The sequence below is a fragment of the Oryctolagus cuniculus genome, chromosome X (genome assembly GCF_964237555.1).
Source record: "Oryctolagus cuniculus chromosome X, mOryCun1.1, whole genome shotgun sequence".
In the NCBI taxonomy this organism is placed as follows: Eukaryota; Metazoa; Chordata; class Mammalia; order Lagomorpha; family Leporidae; genus Oryctolagus; species Oryctolagus cuniculus.
Genome location: NC_091453.1, coordinates 11,165,336 through 11,190,192, shown reverse-complemented (window position 1 = coordinate 11,190,192; position 24,857 = coordinate 11,165,336). Strand labels below are relative to the sequence as shown.

The following is a 24,857-nucleotide window of genomic DNA, read 5'->3' as shown; positions in this document are numbered from 1 at the left end:
ATAAGCTGGGGCAACACAATTTAAAAATTTAGTCACTGTCATACTCTACATGTCTTTAAGGGTCTTAACAACCGTATGGCAGAACATGCAACAAACAACATGTGTAATACCCATTACCGTTTTTAAAAAAGATTTTATTTATTTATATGAGAAATAGAGTTACAGACAGAGAGAGGGAGAGACAGAGAAAAAGGTCCTCTGTCCGTTGGTTCACTCTCCAGGTGGCTGAAACAGCTGGAGCTGCGCCGATCCGAAGCCAGGAGCTTCTTCCCAGTCTCCCAAGTGGGTGCAGGGGCCCAAGGACTTGGGCCATCCTCTACTGCTTTCCCAGGCCACAGCAGAGAGCTGGATGGGAAGAGGAGCAGCCGGGACTAGAACCGGTACCCACATGGGATGCAGGCGCCGCAGGCGGAGGGTTAACCTACTGCGCCACGGCGCTGGCTCCCCCCACCCCATTACCTTTTTAAAGTCATGGTGATTTTCAGAAACTCACTAATTAAGACACAATGTGTAAGGCTTTAGCATTTTCCACTAAGTTTCTGTGCATTGTTTCCAGGGGGAAAACATGGGGTAGTTTCACAAGTGGGACATCCGGTAGGGGGGACTTCCAAAAGGATCCCACGTGGAAATATACACAATCTGAGCTCACTGAACAGTAGCCACAGTGATCTTTTATAAGGACTAAATTAGATCACACCATTATCCTGTTAAAAATCCCCAAAGAGCCAGCGCCACGGCTCAATAGGCTAATCCTCCACCTAGTGGTGCCGGCACACCGGGTTCTAGTCCCGGTCGGGGCGCCGGATTCTGTCCTGGTTGCCCCTCTTCCAGGCCAGCTCTCTGCTGTGGCCCGGGAAGGCAGTGGAGGATGGCCCAAGTGCTTGGGCCCTGCACCCCATGGGAGACCAGGAGAAGCACCTGGCTCCTGCCATCGGATCAGCGCGGTGCGCCGGCCACACCGGCCATTGGAGGGTGAACCAAAGGCAAAGGAAGACCTTTCTCTCTGTCTCTCTCTCTCTCTCACTGTCCACTCTGCCTGTCAAAAAAAAAAAAAAAAAAAAATCCCCAAAGAACTTCCTGCTGTAGCAAGGATGATACACTGCTGACTGAAGCTCTAGCCCCTGTGTATCTCTGCAGCTTCCTTGCCTAAAAAAGAGACCCCCCGCCCCACACCACCAGCTATCCTGACTCCCGGATGTCACAAAATACTCTGGTCTCATTCAGGAGTTTTCTCCTTGTTATTTCCTAGGTGTGGAATGTTGTACCTCCAGAATTTCTTAGGCTGGCTTCCTCTTGCCATTAAGGTGCTTGCTCAAACACCATCTACCTGCTTCCATCAAAACCACCCCCATTTTACTGTCTATGTAGAGGCTGTTACTGTCTGAAATGATTTTGTTCCTTTCTCTTCTGTAGAATGTGCTAGAGGAAGATCCTTCAGCTATGCCTGGTGCATGGTAGGTTATCAATCAATATTTGCAAAACACATACTTGTCAAAATGCTTAAAGATTTCCTTTCAAACAGCTAGGAAGTATGCCAAAGAGGAAGGGGCTGACCTTGACTTTTTTTTTTTTTTTTTTTTTTTTTTTTTTGACAGGCAGAGTGGACAGTGAGAGAGAGAGACAGGGAGAGAAAGGTCTTCCTTTGCCGTTGGTTCACCCTCCAATGGCCGCCGCTGCAGCCGGCGCACCGCGCTGATCCTGGCAGGAGCCAGGAGCCAGGTGCTTTTCCTGGTCTCCCATGGGGTGCAGGGCCCAAGCACCTGGGCCATCCTCCACTGCACTCCCTGGCCATAGCAGAGAGCTGGCCTGGAAGAGGGGCAACCGGGACAGAATCCGGCGCCCCTGACCTTGACTTTTGATTTTGGGTCTGTACTATATTTTAGAAAATAGTAAGTCAACTTGCTTCATATCCGTAAAATAGGGATAACAGCATTGATTTAGCAGATTATTGTGAAGATTAGCTTTTCACACATGTAAAGAGTCAAACAGTTCAATAACAAGGGATTTTAAATTTCTATTTTAATTTACCTGTTATTACCAACTACTAACAAATACTCTTTAAGCATAAATGACAATTTAATAACAAAAATATTGTTGAGTTTGAACAAATCACATTTAAATTAGAAGATACAAATGGACGGAAATAAATATGGTACAGTTTCAAGAGTTTCAAACCAAGTGATGGTTGATGGCTCTACACTTGTGATCCTAAAACCTAAGATATGTACTCCATTTCATTTTTGAGACAAAGATCCAAAGACAATAAGCCATTAAAAAACTGCAGGGGTTGATTAATTTACATTCAGTTGAACAAAAACTGACTGTAACAAAGGATACTTATTTTATTCTCCAGAGATGCTGTAGCCAAATCATGTCATAACAAAGACACCACATAGCATGGCTTCTAGCAATGTTGAACAAAAAACTAGCTTTTTTTCCCTTCTGCTTTCTTCATTCAAGAAGTAAGGAACTATGGGCAGTAAATGTATTCAATGACACTATCCTTTTAGGATAATGAAAATCTCAAACCAGGTCAAACACTTGAAGGGGTAAGCACTGATTGCACCACGGAGGTACTATGCAACCAGCTCTCTCTGTGTTACTAATTCTGAGGCTAAAGAGATTTGGGGAATTTTTTGAGAAGGACAGGGTACTAGAAAATCGTTGCTAACTGAGAAACACAAAAGGGTGGTCGCAAAGAGAAGGTTGTTGGAGTAAAAGTACTAATTTAGGAAAACTAAGAGAAAACTGTGAAAACAGAGAAAGCAGATTGTATAAGTTGTGCTGGTCTAAACCTGTAATATGAGGATGAGCGACGTGAAGGTTGCCACATTTTGCAGGTTGAAATGGCTAAATATCAGCTATTTTATATGGCTCAAACAAACAAGTTTACCAAAGCACTTCAGGACTCTCTGTGGCCACATAATTAATGCTATTCTAAAACTCTGAATGACTTCTAGATGAGAACTTCACACAGCAGTGTTCAAAATGGTAGACTCCAGAGTGAGCAATAAACTCTCCTATTTTTATAGAACCAAACTCCCGAATTTCTTTGGAGGGCTATTAAGGTTTTAGAAGGCTTGTTCAGTTTCTAGAGTAAGATGGGTACTAAAAATTTTAAGGCAGGAGCTTAGAAATATTTAAATATTTCAAACTCCGAATAAAGAGGGAGTCATGGGGGAAAGAAAAACATGAAACTACTCAGTTAATAATAACTAACACTTTAAAGATGTTCTAGAAGACATTATGGAGCCATAGGGAAATATTTTAAAATAACAGAAAGTGAGGTTATTACAGTACATAAATAAACCTGTCACTGCAATGACAATGTACTGGTGAAGTAGATTCAGAAAGATGAAAAGGGGAAAAAAATCCAGGTAAACACTCCAGTATTTAAAAACAAATGGTGCGATTGGATAGCTAATGTGATAATTTGAAATACAGCATGTGGTATTCTAAAAAGGAGTGCTGCAGAGTTGCCTGTGGGCGAGAAGGTGATTGGTTAAGCGTGTGCCAGTACCATCCTTGATAATATCCACCTCTGCAGTTATGAGGAGGCATTTAAAGAAAGCAAATACAGTGACCAACTGTTATCAAGCCAAAGTCTAAGCTCACTTTAACTACTAGAATTTTTTTCTATTAATTAATCATAATCAAGGTAAGGTAACAAGGAAGGGGACAGCCAAAGAGCAGAGAGAAGTAGGGGAGAGAGAAGAGGGGTGGGGGTGGGGTCCTGTGGGGGGAGGTGAAGGGTTTAATTAACCACAGGGCAAAGCAGTGTACATTTGCATTTCAATGCTGCTCCTGGTCATACACTGACCAAATGGAGATGAAGCTCACTGGCAAACCGCATTTCACCAGTATTAAGATGAGTCCCTTCCTCTATGCTTTAACATCTTTGAAATCAGGATGGGTGTTAAGTCAATGCCATTTTAGATTTAATGATAAATACTAGTTGGTAGAAGTTAGCTAGTGGACACTTTTCTAGAAGTCACTCCACAAACCAGCTAATCGTGGGAGAATGTTAAGTTTTCCACATGACTTTGTAATAGCCACTAGTACCTTGGACCACAAAAAAGGCCGAGGAAGATCATCTTGATCATCTACATGTTTCTGATGTCTAAACACTTCTAATTACGCTCATCATCTGAAATAGTAATCGGGAGATTCTATATAGAAGAATCTACCACTGGAACCCTCAACTTTGTTACAAAGAATGTGACTGTGTTTGATGAAGGTCTTTTGGAGGGAAATCTACACAGATACATAAAATATTCAATGTATCTTGAACTCTTGATGGAATAGATGATAACATACTTAGAACACATAATGGAACGATACTTGCCAGTTGGATAAGTGACTAGACAAAATCCTACTGAAACCATAGAGGGAGTTTGGATAAAATAAAACAGTGGAAGCTGGGTGTGGCTCATTACTTGTGACAATTATACTGAGATGCGAATAGGGGAAGCTGTGTACATAGTTTATTATTGACTGTGATAAATATACCACACTAATGCAAGATGTGAATAATAGTGAAAACTGGGTATAAGGTATATGGGAACTCTGTGTACTACTTCACAACTTTTGTTTTGTAAATTTAAATACAACCTGAAATAAAATGTTATTTGAAAACAAAATAGAAATGAGACTACTAAATACAGAGACCATGCAATGGAGGGGGAAAAGGACTCTCTAAAGTTCTGTTCTGCTTAATAAGGCAACCACTAGTCACACGTGAGTATTTCAATTTAAATTGACAAAACTTAGCTGTACTACCCACATGCAGATACTGAACTTTTCTATTGCTGCAGAAAACTGATTGCACAGTGCTCCTCTTTGGTGAACAGTCTAAACATGAGTTAGTTATACCTCAGCTCTACCACTTGGTAGTTGCAATTCTGGACAAATTAGGGAATCTGGACAACTTAATGAGCCTCACTAGCAGTTGGCTTTCTCATTAGCAAAACAGATATGTAACTGTTATCCCAGTGCCTGAGCTGCTGAAAGGATGAAGATAAAGGGCACATCACAGTGCTTTTGAAAGCTATGTAATACCAGAAAAAGCTTAGCTACTAAGTTTTATATTTTTATGTGATTTGGATTATGAAGTCCAAATCATACCACAAGACTATATACTTAAAAAAAAAAAAAGATGTATTTACTTATTTATTTGAGAGGAAGAGTTACAGAAAGAGGGAGAGAGAACAAAAGGTCTTCCATCCACTGGTTCACTCCCCAAATGGCTGCAACAGTTGGAACTGGGCCAATCCAAAATCAGGAGCCAGGAGTTTCTTCCATATCTCCCATGTGGGTGCAGGGGCACAGGCACTTGGGCCATCCTCCACTGCTTTCCTAGGCTCATTAGCAGGGAGCTGTATTGGAAGAGGAGCAGCAGGGAGATGGACCAGCACTCACATGGGATGCTGGCACCACAGGTGGTGGCTTTACCTGCTACATCACAGCACTGGCCCCAACTATGCTTATCACTTGTACCTTTCTGCAGTTTCAATGCAAGTTGAATTTTTTTACTGTTTAAACTTAAAGTTTTATGGCTTGTTTCCTTTCTTTTTGGTAACAAAAGAAGAAAAAAACACGCCTTCAGATTTTTCTTAGCAAATAAACGCCTACAGTAGCCACATGAGTAACAGAAATTGGTGAAGTGGCTGTGGTGAGGTCATGGCAAACTGGAGAACTGAGGTTTTGTCTAAACTGCTTAGGTGCTACTAGGCTCCTGTCAATCACGGCCATTTAGGAATGGCTGACCTAGGGTAGCCAGAGACCAATTCTTAAAAAAAAAAAAAAAAAAAAAAAAAAAAAAAAAAAAAAAAAGAACGCCAGATATTCTTTAGGCAAATTAAAGACAATTAAGAAACCACATGTGGTCTGTGGTTGCCACTATGTGACCTCTGATTTCTAGGACTCTGTGGCAGTTTCTTAGGGTACTCCAAATGGACAAAATTTACTTCTCAGAGCACTTCAAGATGAAAGAGAAATGAAGTTCACAATGTTACTTTATGTAAATTGCCAGTCCCTAGTACTAAAGTTATTTCTAGGGTTGCTAAAATATTAACACTTGAAAAGGAAAAAAAGACAAGAAAAATTACATTATTCTTACAAGATTTTTGCCCAAGTTTTACTGTAATTAAAGAAAATATTTTTTCTTTTTTCATTGTCACTCCATTGGAAAATTACTGGAAACCTGGGGGAAAACTATAGTATTTTCCATAAAAGCTAAAGTCACTACTGATGAATGAGTTAAGAAATAAAAAAAAAAAAATTCTAATTTGGAAAGCTTAATACCATAAAGCAAAGCAAATCTTTTAATTCTCACAGTAATTTAAATCCCGTATACTCAAAAGCCCATTAAATGTAAAAGGTTTCTGTACTGTATATGGAAGCACACATAATTTTTTATTCCAAGGGTACTTAACTGTATTTTATTGTTATCATATGCCCACCCAAGCTACCAGCAGTTGAGGCCTTTTTAATCAGTTGATAATTCAAATATTATTTCTAATACAAATATATGGTTTATCATGCTTATTTATCACTGACTTGGTACACTTCATAATCGCATTACAACCCCATTGTGTACTGAATACCACTTACAGTTCAAACTACTCAAGACAAGCACTGCTACTTTCACGAGAAGATTGGCAGTAATTAAATGTCTTATTTAGTAGTTGTTGGTAACCATTTTTTAAGGAGAAAAAAACAAAAGAAAGCAGTATAGATACATTTAATTTGATATTTGTATTTTATTAATGAGATCTATTTTGGATATATACTTTAACTGGGGGGTTAAAACAAAGATGTGTTGAAGTGTTTTGGTTTCTTTGCTATGAAATCGAATGAGATGGCAATGTTTTGTAATCCATCAATGAGAATAATTGAAACATCTGTGACCTACATGGCATAAAACTAATTTTTTTTTGACAGGCAGAGTGGACAGTGGGAGAGAGAGACAGAGAGAAAGGTCTTCCTTTGCCGTTGGTTCACCCTCCAATGGCTGCCACGGCCGGCGCGCTGCGGCTGGCGCACCGCCCTGATCCGAAGGCAGGAGCCAGGTGCTTCTCCTGTTCTCCCATGGGGTGCAGGGCCCAAGCACTTGGGCCATCCTCCACTGCACTCCCGGGCCACAGCAGAGAGCTGGCCTGGAAGAGGGGCAACTGGGTATAAAACTAATTTAAATTATACCAGAACACTAATAATAATAATAATAAAACAACAATAGTATTTTGCACATATAGACCCCCTTTCAGAGGAATTTCAAAGTGCCTTTTTTAAAAAGATTTATTTATTTATTTAAAAGGCAGAGTTACAGAGAGGTAGAGAGGTAGAGAGAGAGGTCCTCCACCTGCTGGTTCACTCCCCAAATGGCCACAATGGCTGAAGTTGGGCTGATTCAAAGCCAGGATCCAGGAGCTTCTTCCAGGTCTCCCATGAGGGTGCAGGGGCCCAAAGACTTGGGCCATCTTCTACTGCTTTCCCAGGTGCATTAGCATTCTGGATGGGAAGTGGAGCAGCCAGGACTTGAACCTGTGCCCATGTGGGATGCAGGCACCATAGGTGGAGGCTTTACCTGCTACGCCACAGCACCAATCGCTCAAAGTACTTTTTAAAGATGTTATTTTTCCTTTTCTGAACAAATAAGACAACTAAATCAAAGAGTAATAATGGTTCACCGTGCACAGTGAGTCAGTGGCAAACCAGGAATAGATTTTGTAACTTGCTCAGTCTCCTACCATTGTATCGGACAATGATTACTCTGTTAGACTACATCTTAGAGGTTACACCCAAGACACAGCTTTCTCCAGATTTCTTGTGGGCTTACTATTTTCTTCCCCAGGCCCAGCCTATTAATAGTACTGTTTACAAACCTGCAGTGCCATCAGCTCACATGCTGATCCACTGAGGGTCACCTGGGGAGGGAAGAGACGCCCAGATGCATGATACCCAGCGCAATTATTTAGTCAGGAATAGGAAACTGGGATGGGCACAGTGCCGTGATTAAATCACCACCCGAGACATTCACAGCCCATATAGAGTATCTGGTTCAAGTTCCCCCTACTTCACTTTTGATCCAGCTTTCTGATGATGTCTACCCTGGAAGGCAGCAGTTAATGGCTGGGTCCCTGTCACCCACATGGGAAACCTGGGCTGAGTTTCTGGCTCTGGGTGTCAGCCTAGCCCAGATCTGGCTGTTGTGGGTATTGGGAGAATGAACCAGTAGTGGATGGAGGATCTCCTTTTTTCTCTGCCTTTCAAACAAAAACGAATATAAACAAATAAAAAAGTTTTTAGACATTTATTTAAAAAAATAAAGTGGGCAAATTAAGATGGGAATGAAGGGGCTGGAGCTGTGGCATAGTAGGTTAAGCCTCTGCCTGCTGCACCAACATCCTATTTGGGCACTGGTTCGAGTCCTGACTGCTCCTCTTCCGATCCAGCTCTCTGCTGTGGCCTGGGAAAGCAGTGGAAGATGGCTCAAACGCTTGGCCCCTGTACCCACGTGGGAGACCCAGCAGAAGCTCCCAGCTCCTAGCTTCAGATTGGCCCAGCTCTGGCCACTGTGGTCATTAGGGGAGTGAACCAGCAGATGAAAGACCCATCTCTGTCTCTCTGTCTGTAACTCTGCCTCTCAAATAAATAAATAAATCTTAAAAAAACAAAGATGGGAATTAAGTTTAAATGGAGAGAGAAAACGGCGTGAGCTAAATGTTCAATAAATATATGGATAGGTGGATGGAAAACATTTTACAATTCAGTTGGAGGCTATGATGAGAAACAGCAGAGAAAAAGGATGGAGTCACAAAGTAGTGTATTCTTGAAAACATGGATTTCACATGTCATTTAACAGGCTCTTCTGTATAGACGCCATCAGACACACAACAATGTATCAAGCATGGCCCCTGTCTTCAAAGTTATAATGCAATTGGACAGTGCCTGAGAACCACAGAAGTTTATAGGATAGAGAGATCATTTCTGGCTGGGAAGCCTTAAGGTGTGACTAGAATGCCAGCAGGTAGAGACTGGGCTGAGGTTGATGATCCAGGCAGGGGACACCACATGAGCCAAGAGGGATGTGGCCAAAGTGGAGTCAAGGTCTGCTCAGACACTGCTGAGGGGTCTAATTCGCAGGCACCACTCAGGTTCTGTCTGCATCTTCCAAGGTACAAGGAGATGGATGATCAGTTTTCTATCACCAGGACTGCAAAACTGATCCATGAAGTTGACTAAGCTCCTTCTCCTGCCTTGTCACCCCACAGCACCTATTCTGTCCCAAATCACTGAGGACAGACAACCTTATAAAACTGCAGAAGGCTACTCCCTCCAGCACCAGGCAGCTGGGCCTTGAGTAAGCTGAAGAGGACAGCAGGTGGGAAAGGGTCAGGAAACTCACACTGTGGAGGCTCTTAAACACCTCGTTTGGCCTAGCTTCCACCTAATACCTTTCCAGTAACCCACTGAGTCTCCTCAAGGAGCCACCACCCTCCCTGGCAGCCCTTTCCCACTTTATGATGTAAGTTAATGGGGGAAAATAACATGCATTTTATAGCCAATTTTGTTGAAATGCATTTATTTCATCTCTAGTTTGCTCATTATCAGAAAACAGTTTCTTCTTGCTTTTCCCTAGCCTCTTTTTTTGTTCACTTTATCTCTGATACTATATTACTTCATATAGCACCATAAATGCTTCCTTTATCTAGGAAATAATCCTTGTGTTTGACTTCATTTTCCTTTCTACTGTCTATTTAAATTGTTTCCTAGATGCCACCAGTCTCCCTTTCTATATCAAACTTAATGCATATTTGACAGGAAGCAAAATTAAAGTTCGAAGAGTTTCACTAACTCTGAGATTCTCAACATTGTTGGTGTGCATCAGAATCACCGGTGGAGATTCTGAAAGAATACAGTGACATGCCCCCCACCACCACCACCTTGCACTGACTGAATCTGACATCCAGCAGTGGCATGTGGGCACCTGTCACTTTCAAAAGTGCAAAAGGTCCACCCTGGTGGTTCAGCGTCCTGCTAAAAGGTCCATGACTTGGATTCTATTTGGCTTTCTCCTTACAGCTACAACCATTGTTCTTCACCCTCCCAGTTACTAGTGGAAAACATGTTGCAGGGACACATCCAAACAAAACAGGAATGTTAGTGGATTGTTCATATTTCAACTTATTTCAGTAAGTACAGATAACTGAGTTATCTTTTTTCATAAACTTCTGACAAAAATGCTGCATTGAGAAAAAAAACTAAAAACAGTACCAGGATAGGTTTTAACATTAAACTGTTTTAAATACATGTCTGGTGTTATGCTAGATGCTGATGATAAAAATCTGAACAAAACATGGAAAATGATAGGCTGCAGAAACCAGTTCAAATACGCTAACTGTAACACTAAGTACTACAATAGTCATTTGGACAAAGTGTTATTCTCAGAAGTAAAACCTACAGATATTTACTGCATGCTTACTATGTGCCAGGCACTGCTCTAGGTATTTTACATGTTGCCTGGTTTAATGCCCTGTGTGTTTTATATGTTACCATGTTTCCATAATATTAACCTACTTAATTTTGAATCCTATAAGGTAGGTGCTGTTGTCATTCCTGCTTTATAGATGAGGTAGGGCAGGAACAAAAAGTCTCCCACTGAAGGTTCCTTACCCAGTAGCCTGGAAAGCTAAAACTTGCACTGGGCATTATGGCTCCCGAGCTTGGATTAGCCTATGTTGCCCAGATCAATGCCCTTGGTGCTCAACCAGTGCTATCGGAAGGGATAAAACAACAAATATGTTCAGAGCACTCACCTAGTATGCCTGAAGCCCCTCCTTCCGAAAACTCCTGCCCACTACAGGCTAGAACCTTTGAATATTTGTAGGATTCCTTAAAACCCAGGCCAGGCCAAAGACAAATATTATCTTTCTCTCAACTTCAGCAATAGGATCAAAGTTTAGGTTTTCATAGCTAAACCTTAAATTGATCCCTTCCCTTCTCTGCTCCTCTAACTAGACGATTATGGAGCCACACTAAAAGTAACATTTTGAGGCTACTGCTTCTAAGAATTTCCCACATGCCTAGCCTGTAACATTGACACTGTGCTGCAATGAAAAGGGTATTTCCTTGGAATAAGGTGAGAAAGAGAGGCAGATAAAGGCATGCACTTCAGGTTGAAAGGAGGAAAAACGTTTCCTGATTCAGAGCTCAAGGCTGCTGCCAACAGCTTGTTTTGTTCCTAAAGATCAGCACACAAAATTTCAGAGCTGGAGGGAAAAGATTTGGATGCTAAGTTAGTTGGGTAGCAGGGCATGAGTCCCATCATTCCTTTGGGGGCAGAAAAAAATAGCAAAAACCTTTATAAAAGATGAGCAAGTAGGCTGTGAAAGGAATGACCCCTCCCATATAGGGAAAGCAATTTGCATCTACAGATCTCATTGGTATGACCTCCTTCAAAGAGTGAAAACCTCAATGGAAAGCCACTATATACCCAAGAAAAGCTGTGCTGGTTATTTGTTGAGCTGCATACAGACTAACAAACAGGAGTGGTTAACCTGGCGCACCATGCACTATAGAGATATTTTTTTTAAGTAGGCTTAGTCAGCTAATCTTGTTGAGATTTCTCTCATAGTACTGATTTCTTATTCTCAAAATAAATTAAGAGGCTTCATTCAAAATTCCCTGTGGTCTACCAGCTTGAGTTTGTTGGGTGTCTTTGATTGTCTCTTGTCTTTAGATTTCCCCGCCTCGTCTCTTTAGATTTTGCTGTGCCCTTTGGTATTTCCCGTTAGTCCATGTCTGGAATAGCTAATTACATGGTAGCATAATTCCTGCCCGTACAACAAGGAATAGCAAAACCTTGCTAATTCACACCAGTGACTGAAAGACTCTCGTGTAAGTTACTGAATTATGCAAATGAGCAATAAGAAAGATGATTCAAAATTGTATTTCATTCATTTATTTTGACAAGTGTAGTTTAGTCTTAATTATTTTGAAAATTTCTTTGTAGCATACTAATAAATTTACTGTGGCACATTTGTTAAAAGTGATAAAGCCTCTACTAACAGCGACCAGAGTATGTTACATAGAGTGTGTCCTGGAGTCAGATTCATGTTCTGACTCTTTTCTCTTGGATTTCACTAACTTTCCATTACTGTTCTTTATTCTTTAGGTAAGACAATATATGGTAAATCAATAAAACACAGGAATTATTCTGGCAGAACTACTCACTGATTTCATCAACAGATTTTGTGTATGTTTATCCTTTTATCATAATGTTAGTAACAAACAAAGTCAGCCATGCTTTAAGTAAACATTTTTACATTCTAAGGTCATAATGCTAATAGGACTTTATTTTTATCTCCTAAATAAAAGTAGTTCAATCTGTCATTCATCCCTCTTAATTTCTATTTCTGTTTTGTTTTGTCTTACCATACTTCTTTCTTTTAAAGACATCTGTTTTAAGATAAGTGGATGTATCACAGTATGTAACATTTCCATGTCAAAATACTTACATTATTATATTCTGAGCTAAATTATTTAAGAGAGGAAAACATTTAGATACACTTTTGACAGATATATCCTGGAGGATAGATCAATTTCTTTCAAAGTACCACCACTGGATACAGTGGGAGTAGAGAGAAAATAGAGAGAATACCCTTGCAGCTCACAATCCTGGGTTTAAGGCTTCCCACAGACCAGCCTCTTGATGGGGATGTTAGACTCCCAAGCTTTGCTAAGGTCTTTCAGCTCTTGGAGGTTGTTTATTCATCTGAGAAATGACAACTACTCCTATCCAAAGGGGCTGTTTTGGAAAAGCAAAAGCTAACGGATGTGAATGTTCTCCATAAAAAGTAAAGACCCATAGAAAATAGGTATTTTAGAGGGTGAATGCATGAATAAATAAACAATCAGAAGTATTATCACCTGTACAAGCAGGAACTGAGTCTTGCTTATTCAAACTTGTGTCCTTTTCCTATCGCAAAGTGCAGAGACCCAACAAATACTTGAATGAATTAGGTGAGGGTGCAGGACATGAACAGTGGCAGAGCAAACCAGACTTACACACAGATCTGGTTTTGTAATGCTACTGGTGAGTTTTGTGTGCCAATAATTTCTTTCTTCTTCTTCTTCTTCTTCTTTTTTTTTTTTTTTTTGACAGGCAGAGTTAGTGAGAGAGAGAGAGAGAGAGAGAGAGAGAGAAAGGTCTTCCTTCCGTTGGTTCACCCCCAAAATGGCCGCTACAGCCGGCGCGCTACGGCGATCCAAAGCCAGGAGCCAGGTGCTTCCTCCTGGTCTCCCATGTGGGTGCAGGGCCCAAGCACTTGGGCCATCCTCCACTGCCTTCCCGGGCCACAGCAGAGAGCTGGACTGGAAGTGGAGCAACCAGGACAGAATCCGGCACCCCGACTGGGACTAGAACCTGGTGTGCCAGCGCCGCAGGCGGAGGATTAGCCTAGTGAGCCGCGGCACCGGCTATCTTAAAACAAGAGAAATATTTCAGTGTCTAAAATCAGGTAACAAACCTCCCTTTTTTGTCAACACTACTGTCTTAAGTCTTCAGCTCTTGGAGAGTGTACTAAGCTTAGCTCACAGGCTCACAAACTAAGGAGAAAAAGGTTTCCCAAAACCTTTCCATCGGTAGTATGCAATCAATGTTTTAATTCAATTTACTGCAATGACAGGATACTAATTCTGTCTAGTTACCATCCTGTTGGCCACAGGAGCTGAATAAATTCATGACAACCACAGGAAGGACAACTGGTGATGGGGTTTTCTTTGTGTATGAGGATTAGCAAGATGTGGACATGACGGTACAGCATAAAATAATGAATAAAGACTGACTAACAATGTGAAAAATCAACATCATATCTTAGCCTGGGGCTATACCACAAAGCCACTATTTGACTCAAACAATTAAAGTTAATTCTCTTAGATAATTATGGCTACTGTAAAGAAGGATAGGACAATGAAGACATATGCCAATTTATATGAAAAACAAGAAAGCAAACCAAAAAAAGTGTTTAAACCATGTCAGTTTCAAAATTAAATCTGCACTGTAACCGAAAAATGAGGCCTAAGCAAACACTCAACTTTCCATCATTAAAGACTTTACTGGTATAGCACAAGCAATTGGTTAAAAAAAGAAAACAAAGTATCAACCACCAAACCCAAAAACAAAGATGAAGAGGATACATGCAAGGCTGTGCTGTTTCACTAGGGGAGCGAGCATGCGCACTTCTGAAATCTTGAGAAGAAATGTTAGCATAACAGAGTTAAGGCAAACAAAAAATGATTAAGACATGAAATTCTGGGCTAAGTAGATGAGGAAAGATTCCCAAGAGGAAAAGAACGTGTAATTTAAAAATAATCCCTAACTACTAGAGAAAAATACAAGAGTTAGACTAAACCTGTTTAAACCCCAAACATCTCTGAGATCATGAAACAATTTTAGATGACTATAAATCCTTTAATTTGTTTGAAGTAAATGAGACTGGCATTTTCATATTGATCATTGACTTTTTCTAAAAAATTTACATTTATTAGAAATTTTAGTTGCTATAAAAAGTCACAAAGTCAATAACTGATAAAACCACAGAGTGCTTCTTTAGGAAGCTGTAAGAAAAAAATGGAATGCTACCTAAGACTATAGAGTACAATCTTTTAATAATTTAAGTCTGCATTTTTTAAAGTAACTATTAGGTATCTTAAGGGCCATTTCAGTACATTTCCAATGAAAAACACTAAAATAGTGGAAAGAAAATTTGCTATAACTCAAGTACTTGATTTAGGTTATAATGTATGGATTTGTTGCATAAATATCGATATTCAGTATTCATTCCTGAAACTCAAAGTACATTCTATCACAATACTTGAAGGATCTACTTCTTTTTCTGCCATGAGTATTATAAGCCATTTCTTCCTAATTAATGTGCAATTAATTCAACCAACCTCCAATTAATCTTCTAAAACATTGCCTTACTTAGACAATAAAGCAGTCTTTAGTCTGGGTTTTAAACCTGGGCTAAAATAGACTCCTACAGACCAAAAATGGTTCTGGGATTTCTCTTTGTGGTGTAATTTAGATGTCATATCTAATTTGCTGTCATGACTATTGTTTCACTGTGCAATTTGTATGTCGTTTTGAATGGTAAAGGCATCATGGCTTTATTGAATTAAACCTTCTGTCTTTATTTAGGGTCTGATGTTACATGTTTGTGCATTTATGTTTATGTCTCAAAAGCTGCATTTGACATCAAGTAGCAGAAAAAGACTACACTCTTTTGATATGTTTCCTCATGTTAGTAAATATAAACACAAACTGGAAAACATCCTCCAAATTCAAGAAACAGAATGCTGAATATTATTATTATTGCTCTTAAAGGCAGAGATAGTTAAACAAGTCATCCACATTCCAGAATTATGGAAGACTTGGCTGCTTTATAACCTAAATGCCTTGATTGTCAATTCTACTAATCAATTATTTCCTAAGTAAGAACTGCCCTTTCTAAACAGTTTTTGTGATACCTATCTGAAACCTTAGATACTATTCTTACCACAACTCCATAATCACCAAGAGATTAAAATGTTCCCTGACTTTAACTCATAAAGGACCAAGGCCATTTTACATATCCCACAATACTCAGTTTAGTGTGAGTCTACCTGCAGTTGCCCTTGTCCTGGCCTATGAGTTCAAGTTCCAAAGTAAAGCCATGACTAAGAAGACTAACCATGGAAAGCCTTGCACTAGACCATTGGAATAGCCTTTTAAGAAATTTTTAGTGCATGAAATTTCATAAAGTTTTTACTAGATAATTACACTTCCTGATTTTGTAATTAGTGGAAGTACATGCAATTACATAATAATTATGATAGTAATTACGTAATTAAGATGTATAATTATGTAGTAAAAAACATCATGGAAATAAAACCATCTACTGTGTAAGCACAATACATTTTAAAAGTAAATTCACTAGCTCAACTGTTTAAAAATACTTTTCTTCAAAATAAAGTGATTAGCTCACATTATGCTTTAACTGCTTAAAATTGTTTAATTTTTTTCTCATTGGTGATAGAAATACATTTTTTAAAAGTACATGGAAAAAGTCTGATATTTTCCCCACTCTCATTACTCATAAAATATGTTTTGTAAATGAAGACCATCAACCACTGCACTATCACAGATACTCCAGTATTGTTGTACGTGTCACCCCAAAGTGGGGAAAGAACTGCCCACTGAAAGGATGTAATAGGAAGTGATTTTGTAAAATGAATAATACATCTGTTATCCTCACACACCTCTACATCCCTTGGTACATAAACGCACAACTAATGAGTGCATATTTACAGAAATGGGCTTAAAGAAAAGGCATATAATTAGAATCCAGAAATTTGCTCCCCGAATATACAGCAAGTTTCATATACTACTTCAGCTATCCTAAACAGGATAAGAGCAAACAAACAGACACACAACACTTCTACATATGGGCAAAGCAACCAAGGTGCCAATTTCCTGGGAGATATAGTGTCCTCTTTGTTACACTGTAAAGTCATCTCTAGTTAAGAACAAAATAGAAACAAAACTCCCAGAATTCACGGGAAAAATGGCAGTGTGAAGTGGGCTACAGGCTGCCATGGGAAACATTAACTTTGTCATTCTTACAGTGAGCAGAAAAACAGCAAAGTTAGCAACAGAAAGAAAGTAAATTTCAAAGTAAACTTTTCAGTAGCAAACTAAAAGAAAATCCTGCTTCCACTAAAAAAAAACAAACAAAAAACAGTTCAGTGCCTTGAAATTTTTGCCAATGTGCTAAATCAATGTTATAGTGAGGTCCAGAACATAGTGTTGGGTAAAACTTCACTCTGGGCACACTACAGCATGGCTGTTATACGAAATGAGTACAGTACGACATTATGCTTCTTTATTTTTTTTATTTTTTGACAGGCAGAGTGGACAGTGAGAGAGAGACAGAGAGAAAGGTCCTCCTTTTGCCGTTGGTTCACCCTCCAATGGCTGCTGCGGCCGGCGTACCACGCTGATCCGAAGCCAGGAGCCAGGTACTTATCCTGGTCTCCCATGGGGTGCAGGACCCAAGCACCTGGGCCATCCTCCACTGCACTCCTGGGCCACAGCAGAGAGCTGGCCTGGAAGAGGGGCAACCGGGACAGAATCTGGCGCCCCGACCGGGACTAGAACCGGTGTGCCGGCGCCGCAGGCGGAGGATTAGCCTAGTGAGCTGCGATGCCGGCCCTGCTTCTTTCTTTTTCAAGCCATTCATCTTAAGAAGCTGAAAACTAGTTTGAAAATCCTAATTTGCTTCTCCCTGTTCCTTTCAGTTAAGAAGAAACAAAGTAGAACTCATACTTTCTACTTTTTGTCCCGTCTCCTGGCCCGTGTCAAGCCACACTACATTTTTAGCTTAATTACAGAATATATTTCAAAATAACAAGTTGTGATGTGAATTTTACCACAAACTTGGGCAAGCCTTCTGTAGTTTGCATTTCTGTCATTTTAAAGTTTTTACCAAAAGGATAGCCCTGGGGGCCAGCAAAGGGAGTGGGTAAAGCCTGCGATGCCGGCATCCCGCGTGGGCAACAGTTCTAGTCTCAGCTGCTCCACAGCTGATCCAGCTCCCTGCCAATGTGCCTGGGAAAGCAGCAGAAGATGGCCAACGTGCTTGGTCCCTGCATAGAAGTAGATGAAGCTTCTGGCTTCTGGCTTCAAGCCCCAACAGTCATGGCTGTTTGGGCAGTGAACCAGCTGATGGAAGACTCCGCTCTCTGTCTCTCCTCTCTTTCTCTGTTGACTCTGCCTTTCCAGTACATAAAATAAATTCTTAAAAAAAAAGCAAGCTCTAATCAATCAATAAATAAAATGGAAGTTGGCTTTAGTTAGTAATTGAGGAGAGTGTCTTAGACCAGTGCTTCTCACACTTCAATATGCCTGGGAATCCCCCGAAGATCTTGTTACACCACAGATACTGAAGTGGAATAGGGCACTGGGAAGGCACTGATATTTTTATCCCTTAACTGCCACATTCTTTCAATAATTATTTCAAGTTGAATAAAACTGCTTTTCTTCAATTTAGTTTATATCACTTTTTATTATAAAAGCAGAACATTCCCAGAGTTCATAAATTAGAAAGCATATAAAATAAAGGAAAAAGTAAAATTTATCATCCACCCAAAGACTGTCAAAAAGTTCTAGTGTTTCTTACTAATTTTTCCACCTTCCTTTCACCACAAATTAGAATCTAATGGTTACATAGTTTTATACTTTAACATATTACCTTTTCCTATGTCATTGAATATTAAAACTATGCAATATTTAACAACAAAAAGTTCAGGATTATGAGTTTTTCTTCTGTAAAAATCATTTTCGAAAAAAGTTCTCTATGTACTTCTACAATCACTTTCTTATCATAAACAGATAGTTAACTATGCTCTGAACTGGCAAACTGGAACCCCCCACTGTACCATTTTCTTTAAACCAATCAAAGCAACAGGGTTTTCAATAAAAACCAACCTTAGATTAAGATTTTTATTTAAATTACAGAGAGAGAGAGAGAGAGAGACAGACAGAGAGAAAGGTCTTCCTTCCATTGGTTTACTTCCCAAATGGTCGCAACAGCTAGAGCTGCACCGATCCGAAGCCAGGAGCCAGGTGCTTCTTTCTGGTCTTCCACACGGGTTCAGGGGCCCAAGCACTTGGGCCATCCTCCACTGCCCTCCCGGGCCACAGCAGAGAGCTGAACTGGAAGAGGAAGAACCGGGACTAGAACTGGTGTCCATATGGGATGCCGGCACTGCAGGCAGAGGATTAACCTACTGCGCCACAGCGCCAGCCCCTAGATTAAGATTTATTTTAAAGGGAGAGAGAGCGAGAGCGAGAGCGAGATCTTCAATCTGCTGGTTCACTTCCATGTGCCTGCAATAGCTGGAGCTAGGGCCAGAGCCACCACGTGGGTGATAGTACCTAAATACCTGAGTTATCAACAACTACCTTCCCAGGTATATTAGCAGGAAGCTGGACTGGAAGAGGGGTAGCCAGGACAGGGGACTGAAAGAGGCACTCTGACATGAGACATGGGTATCCGAAGCAGCAGGAAGCTTAACCTGCAGTGGTAGAACACCTGCTTCAGATCATTTTATATATTATATATATGATATATATGCCAGAAAATGAAACCAAAAGAAAATAAAATTTAAAGCTGCCCATCTCTAAATCTATTTTTATAAAGAAAAATGTTTTTCACAATTATAAAAAGCATAACTAAGAAGAGCAAAATGGTGCTTAAGTGAATGATTATTTTTATATGTATTTGGTAAATGTAAATTGCTTTTTGTGTATGTGTGTTTTCTATTTATCATTTATTAAAAGCAGGTATAAAGCTAGTCTTGAAGATTCAACAGTCAGTGTTTCAGGGAAATAACGCAAACTGCGGGCTTGAAACGTAGCATAAGATGAAATGGATCGGCTAGGCACTCTCTGACATAGCCTGCTTTAGAGTATCTCCAAGGATTTAACAGAGTAAATTATGAGAATGTCAGCTGGCTTAGAGAGGATTCTAGGGGCTCTCTGCTACTTGGATTTCAGTACTTTAACAATGATAAAACTCTTGTACTTTTGCTTTAGCAGTTTGGGAAATAGAGTAGAAATCCTTAAGACTGAGAAGGGACCTGGCAAGATACCCTAAGAAATCTCCAAATTCCATTTTTAGTAATGCACATAATTTCTTCTATACAACTCTTACTTTGGGGCTTAAAAATACATACTACACTTTTAGATCCCTTTACTTTCCAGTACTAGCTGTTGTCTTTCTTTTGGAGACCATTTCCCTTTGAGTAATACAATTATCACAACTCGCTGAGTGTAACTAGTTGATGGAGAGCAGAGAACAGGACGTTATGGCAGTGAAGGTAAGGAGCAGTCAGCTTGGCTCACACACCAGTCAAGTGACCCAATATTCTTTCAGTTCAGTCCCCATTTGGCATTAGGCAAAGCACAGATACTCCTACAACACGTCACTTGCCTTCAGTATCACTGGCAAAGAGCTAAAGTAAGTGACATGAAATCTGCAATGTCAAGGAACTTCAGTCACTTTAATTTATAGCACACCTGAGTCAAGTCAAGCACTACAGTAGGCTCTAGAACTTTTATTTCACAATGCAGTCCATTCATGGACACAACTGCTTCCCAGGACTAATTCCTCTAAAAATCTTTAAAATTGCTTTGGTGGCTTCATTTTCCACTAAGATTTAATTTAAGAAATGTTTAGTGAGCTAGCTACAATGGGCAAAGCATAGCTAGCCCAGACACAACCCTCTGCTTCAATAAACTTAGCAGAAAAGAAAGTAAAGCCCAACAGTTCAGGGTAAGAACTATGAGAAGGGCATTCAGAGGCTGCTGTGGGAGTGCCAAGGAAGCGAATTCATATTTACATGTGTCAAATCTGCCATCAATATACCCAGCACGATCCACTGCTGCCTCTCAGGGCTGTTGAGAGGACTTGAGTTCCCCGTGTGAAAGGACCACAGTAAGCTATAAAGCACCTTGCAAAGGAACAGCCTAGTTCGGAGTGGCACTAATGGAAACAAGAAATGCCTACATATATTACAACGAAGCCTCAAGAAAGGGCAGAAGACACAGTACCAAGAAACTGAAAAGCTGAAGAAGAAAAGTACTACTAAAGAAAGAGAGTGAGCTTAAGAGGGAGAAGTGAGCGCAAGGCTTCACCAGGCGGAGAGGAGCACCGAGCACAGCGTGTTTACAGAAGCTGCTCCTGAGGCTGGGCCACTAGAGGTCCCAGCCACAAAAAAGGGTGACCTGAGGATTCCTGCGGGGAAGTCAGGCTTCTTAACAGAGACGTTTCCTAAGGTTAGATCATCACCATCCACATGCTTCAACTCTAATTCCTTTCTTCAGTAGAATCCTAAATCCTAGTGTTCCAATTCTGGCAGAGACAAATGCAACATGTTCAAAGGGGTTTATAGAGAGAGTCACCAAGTAGACCATTTGCTATGGGCTGAAATGTGCTCCCTCCCCTCCAAAATCCATACTGTAGGAAGTCTTCAACTCTGTACCACAAAACGTTGGCTACATTTGGAAATAGGGCCCTCAAAGAAGCAGGTATGTGAAAATGAGGCCATTTGGGTGGGCCCTAATCCAGAACGACTGGCGTCCTTATAATATGAGGAGATCAAGCACAGAGAGAAACACCGGTGACGACACAGAGAAAACAGGCATTTGCAAGCCATGGAGAAAGGCCTTGGAAGAAGTCAACCCTTCATCCCTGGATATCTAGGCTGCGGCGCTGTTGTTGACGTCAGGCAGCCCTGGCAGACTACCACATCATCCTATTACAAACAGCTGACACAGAGTTAAGTCTCTAAGGAGAGAATAGGAACAGAAAAGAAGTGTCTTTCTAGAAATAAAGAAAGAGCAAATAAACACTGAAGTGAAAAGGCAGCTAGTGGCTCCCAGTCTCTCTTCTACAACTGGAGCAGACTGGTGGTGGCACTCAGGCCATACAACATTTACCGATCTTTGCTCGGCAGACTCTAAGCTCCTCCAGGGCAGCTGAGAGTTGACCACCCATTCCGCTCCTCTCATATGAGGGACGGCATTCAAAGCTAATAGGAATGATACGTATGTTGTTTTTGTTGTTGCTGAATAAACAACAAAAAGGCTCAACTGAGAAAAGCGAGTCTGCATTTGTAAGCAGACTTAATTTAGAAAGTTGGGCAAAGACTTGAACTGATTCAGGTTTCCCCAAACTGTTCACTTATCCCTACTCAGGCCAAGGCACCATGGGATGAGGCAGTCAAATGGGACCACTTTGTGCTGAAATCCTGGAAATAGGTTTTTACTTCATATATTGCCACAGTGTTCCTCTAAAACCTCCTTTGGATCCATTATGCCATCTGTGTACATTCTGGAGCAGTTACAATAATAATGCCAAAGACCCACAGAAATACGATTTTTAAAATGTTGTGTAGTTACAGTGAATATGCAGTAAACACTTCACCAAAGTGAATAACAGTCCTTTACCATTTTAAAGGAAAGGGAAAAATACCAAATGGGGTTAATTCACATTATGGACTAATGGCCTGTAAACTTTCAATTGAAAGCAAAGCACAGAAAAAGCTTTGACAGAGCTACTTCGCACTGTAAAAATAAATAAACATCTTTCAAATAATGTGTATGTGTTTTTTCCAAGTCAAATTGCCAAGTTTCAAACAAAAATTAAAACCACCATCCAGTTACAACCCTTAAAATACAGGCTTTATAATGGAAATGGTAAAACAATCTTGGGAAGGAAGTGTTGCTAGGCAGTGACAGTAAGGGAGAGTCTACAGTCAATACTTCACACCCCAGTTACATGGCACTTGTTGACAGATGATACTTAGAGCCCATACTCAATGATATAACTCTGTGTAACGACTGTCATTTTTCACAGGACTTCTGATGTTAACATCTACTGGTGCTCTGGCCTTGGTCCAAATTGAATAAATATGTTTGTCCTCCGGTTCCTACAGATTTTAAATCCATTTTTATAGCAGGTCCCCCTTGAATGGCAAATCCTAAGAGAGAATTTCACTCTGACTCAGAAAGCAAGAAGCAAATTTTATATAGTTTACATTCATTTAAATTTATGGAATTTCCCCCACAATTGTTTTCTTCTGTACTATAAAGACTACAACTCATATTCTATTCACTTTTGTTTAGAAATCATCCAACTGATTTGCTTAGAATACCCTGGACAGGGGCTATCAAACTTGGCTGCAGGTCAGAATTATCTGGGAGGACATTCTAAAAAGTATAACTTTCCAAGCTCTACCCCACGGTAGAGCATATGCTTCATGGATTTGGACTTTTACTATTGATTTGGATTTTTACTATGTCCCAGGTAACTCTTAAGTGAAGTCATATGTCAGGAAATCTCTACTCTTGGGCCACACTGTTAGGCACAAAAACCACTTGGCATTAATGCAGGATCTGAAAATGCCCTGAGCATGTAAATTCTAGCTAACTCACTCATACATACGTTATTAGGAATAGGAAACGAGCAGAAGGATGCTCAAAGGAAAATAGTTTCAACAGATAAAATCCAATAGAACAAAAGGGATTTTAGAACATTTCATGAAGTTTCTTCTGTTGGATACACATGAGTACAGTTTATATCCTTCTTGTTTTACTTTCTTTAGCTTTCTTTTTAAAAAAGGATTTATTTATTTATTTGAAAGCTAGATTTACGGAGGGGGGGGTATGAATGAATCTTCCATCCACTGGTTCACTCTCCAAATGGAGAAGGGCCAGGGCTGGGCCAGGCAAAAGCCAGAAGCCAGGAACTTTACTAGGTCTCCCATGTGGGTACGGGAGCCCAAGCATTTGGGCCATCTTCCACTGCTTTCCTAGGCACATCAGCAGGGAGCTGGATAGGAAGTAGAGTAGACTGGATTTGAACTGGCACCGCTATGGGATGCCGGCATTGCAGGCAACGACTTTACCCGCTGTGCCACAACACAGGCCCCTATTTTCTTTAGCTTTCTGAAATTCAAAAGAAGCAACGAGTAATTCACGTGGTGCTGTTTTTGCCCTGCACTGTTGGGTAGTATATTAATTATAAACAATAATCAAAACGTATTCCAATTCTTAAACCTGTGAAATGGGACTACAGGAACCCGTGTGAATGTACAGATCCTGTCAACACTCTCCCATCTGCCAAGCAAGCAGCTTCCAAATGGCTACTCTAGTCCCCCTTATTTCAGGAGGAGCAATGTGCACTCCTTGATGTTCTTCAAGAAGCTGGACTAAGCCTCTGGTGACTTTCTAGATCACTCCTCTGCATGTCTCTAAGTGCCACTGGATGTTTTGAAAAGTACTGATCTCAAAAGATTGACAGAGCCTCTCAGATAGGAATTTTAGAGCTGTAGAGAAGAAGATCCACTCCCTTTGGAGTCTAAGAACATCTAGGGGACAATCAAGGAAGGCTACATTTAGAAATAAGTCTTGGGGGAGCAGGTTCTCACATAGTGATACTCAGAAAGATGTAAGAGGCCTGAGAGAAACAGACAATGTATTCATCAGAAAATGATGCACTAGCTCATTTTCTCAAATCATAACTATTTTAAAGAAAAGGTCTTTGGGGGTAACAAAACACAACAGCTATTAATGACATTAGCAGTAAATATGGGAAAAATATTAGTTATGAATAGAAGTTCCAGAACCTAGTTATTAATGAACAGAAGGAACTCCTTCTGTATACAAATCTTACTAATTCATGAAAAATAGACTGTGGAGACAGGCCAAGTCCTTGCTGAACATCTAAAGATGAGATACTAATAATATCTGAACCAACTCTTCATTAGTTGCAAAATGTTTTATATTAAAGGACAGCAAAACTAAGTAAGTCAGCACATTTCTAAAAATAATTTCTAGCTTACCTTATAGATGTAAAAACTGAAGTCAATTATGACTAGAATTGAAAACAGGGAGACCAAATCAAGGGCATCATGGGGATTGGTATGTGAGGAAATCCAGCAATTTTTGTAGGTTTTTATATGCTGTTGAGGGTGTCTCCAGTCCCAACACCGACCAGCAAAACGTTGAATTGATATTCACTGACAAACAACATAAACACTCTGTAGGCAACTAATAAGAAAAATGTGTAAATTTGCCTTTTTTATTTTCTACATCTAATAGAAAAGTTGTCAATGTGATTTTCAGGTAGGAGAAAAAACATGCACTTGTCATGACATTTTCAAATACTTTAAGTTATGTAACAAAGCTTTTCCCAGACCCATTAAGTCCCACAGTGCTTGCAAGTCTTGTAGAAGGAAACATCGGGTGC

General features: G+C 40.2%; 1 protein-coding gene across 1 annotated transcript in view; it reads right to left on the bottom strand.

The window, feature by feature from the left end:
* Positions 1 to 24,857, bottom strand: part of POLA1 (DNA polymerase alpha 1, catalytic subunit) — a 330,913-nt gene that overhangs the window by 41,575 nt on the left and 264,481 nt on the right. The gene's annotated exons all lie outside the window — the stretch shown is intronic.